A 2451-nucleotide genomic window follows, 5' to 3' on the forward strand; every position below is an offset into this window, starting at 1 on the left:
AGAAGAAGTGATGACAAAGAGAAAGGGATGAAGCTCCTTCTGGCTCCTGCCTCAAATTGAATTTGAACATTTAGTCCATCACCAACATAGATGTCCTTCTCGGACCTGTAAGTCCTCCCCAGAGTCCAGGAGAAGCCAACAGCTTGACGCTTTCAGCGCATTAAAAAGGTGTGAAATGGGAGTTTTTAAAATCTTAGCAGTGCGAAGAGCAGCGATGATTCACCCACAACCGACTGCCAAGTTAAAAGCTAAATGATCCGGTAAGCTCTTGTCATTTTCTGTGCTAGGACAGTAAAAATAACATTCCACTGCCAGAGCCATTTCTCTTGATCTGCTGTCAGGGGAGAGTTTGACATAATGCTCTTGTGTTTGCATGTGCTGCTGTAATTCTCCCACCGGCTTAGCTCTGGGAGTGTGTGAGAGTGTGTGAGAGTGTTTGAGCGCACACGGTAGGGAGCCAGCACACAGGCTCGCTTCACGTGGTTCTAAAGGTGAAGGGCCATTAGGGGAAAGGTGAGTGTGGGACTGCTGCTTTGGGTTATTCTGGAACTGTGCTTTTGTTCATTATTACCAATATTATTATTAATGTCCAATCAGCAAACACGTTTCAATCGCAGACAAAGATAACCTGAGTGAATACAAATTGCAGTTGTTGAATGATGATTTCATATCACAAACATCCGACCAACCTGGCCCCAGGTGAAAAGGTGATTACCCTCCTTGTTAGATCGTAAATTGCCAGTAATTAACCACATTGTTTGGAAAGCTGAATCCACTTTCACAAGCCTCACCTGTAGAACCCGTCAGATAAAAGCTAACCACCTCATCCCTTTGTCTCCTAAAGAGGACACTGTATTATTCCACTCTCTTCACCTTAGTGATGTATAATTTTTATAAGTGTTATTTAGTCAATCACCGTGTAGATAATTTTCAACATTGATTTGTTTACATTTGAACTACTACTACTACTACCTTGCCTGCTGGTGGTGGTCGAAGGGACCGGTGGCGCCTGTGCTCTGCGGCCTCGCCTCTGTCAGTGCGGCCCAGGGCAGCTGTGAACGCATCGCATCCCCACCAGCGTGTGAATGGATGAAAGAGTGATTGTGTTTTAAAGTGCCAAAAAAAGACCACGAATGAACGCCAGATGAATCCAGGATTACAGCAGTCTCTCCCTAGTAATAAACACCAGGACTGATCAAACGTGAAGCACCCAACCGACCCATCACCACTGATGTAGACCTGCAGAGCAGCTGGTCTTTTTTCAAACTGCTCTCCTCTCGCTGGGAATGAAGCCATTCACGGTTTCTTTTTATCATTTGTAGAAACTTGTTAGAACTTTATTTAAATTAGTTCTAGTGACCATGCATTCCAAGAAATGCATAATAAACAATAACAATTGTGCAAACGTTGTGCTAAATGTGCAAAAAAACTATGAGGGAAATCTGCAAACATGAAACCATAGCAACGGGTGCTTCTATTTGGTTGTAACACAGAAACAAGCTGACAGGAGGTTCAGGTGCTTCAGGCTTCAGTGATGTCGTCTATGACTGGATCAGAAACTGCAGCATCCTCTGGTGGTCCAAAAACAGGCAGCTACAACTCGCACCAGTTGCCTGGATTGTTTACCGTCCCTGATCTGGGACGCATTCATGACCCTGCTGGCTCCATCCACCCCCATCCGTATACTCACCGCCTTTCTCCCTCTGCAGCATGTCCACATCAACACGGCTCGGACCAGTTGTTTAGCCTCAGGATGGGAGTCACGGGACGGAGCTTTGAAGTGGGCCAAAGCGAAGCCGCATGTAGGCTGAAGAGAGCCAACACAGAGTTCTCTGTGCGACTAATGATTGACAGAATATTGGATTACTCACACCGGCATTAGTCACGGTCAATTTGTTGCATGCTCTTCTTCTCTTTTCAGCGAGTGTGAATAAGTCAGCGTGTCTCACAGGTCCTTGGGTTTGGTCGTGAGGTGGCAAATCTGACTTTTACTTGGTTGTCACAGCTACGGGCGATGGAATCAGACAGGAACGCAAACAGCAGGAGACGTTTTCAACCACACGAGCATCATCTGGACATTAAACAGGTCCGCCGCTCGGTACAAAGTGTTCATACCTGCAAAAGCAAACATGTTTCTGCCGGGGGGGGGGGGGGGGGGGGGTTACACAATGAAACATAACAACCACGTACAAGCATTCTGAGGCGCCATCGGGTTGTCCGGCCTTTTTCTAACAGCGTGGGGGTAAAGCAGCCCCGTCATTGGCTCGTTTTGAGCCAGAAAGAACCAGTCAGCGCCACGCTCTGCACTCATCCCACAACTATCCAAACACTGGCTGTTAGCAACTCTGATTGTTTATCAGGCCACCTGGTCGTGCATCTGGTCATCCAGGGCGTAGGCCTGTCAGCGGCCATGACAGACGGACGTGCATTAATAACTGCGTCTGATGTGTC

The 2451-nt window shown here is 47.1% G+C and overlaps 1 long non-coding RNA gene across 1 annotated transcript in view; it reads right to left on the reverse strand.

The window, feature by feature from the left end:
- Positions 1 to 2142, reverse strand: part of LOC129163807 (uncharacterized) — a 6441-nt gene extending 4299 nt beyond the window's left edge. Inside the window, exon 1 of the long non-coding RNA XR_008563596.2 lies at positions 1691 to 2142. This is a non-coding gene — a long non-coding RNA (uncharacterized lncRNA). The remainder of the gene's footprint in view (positions 1 to 1690) is intronic.
- Between the last annotated feature and the right edge of the window lie 309 nt (positions 2143 to 2451).

This window comes from Nothobranchius furzeri, chromosome 13, assembly GCF_043380555.1.
Source record: "Nothobranchius furzeri strain GRZ-AD chromosome 13, NfurGRZ-RIMD1, whole genome shotgun sequence".
Taxonomy (NCBI): Eukaryota; Metazoa; Chordata; class Actinopteri; order Cyprinodontiformes; family Nothobranchiidae; genus Nothobranchius; species Nothobranchius furzeri.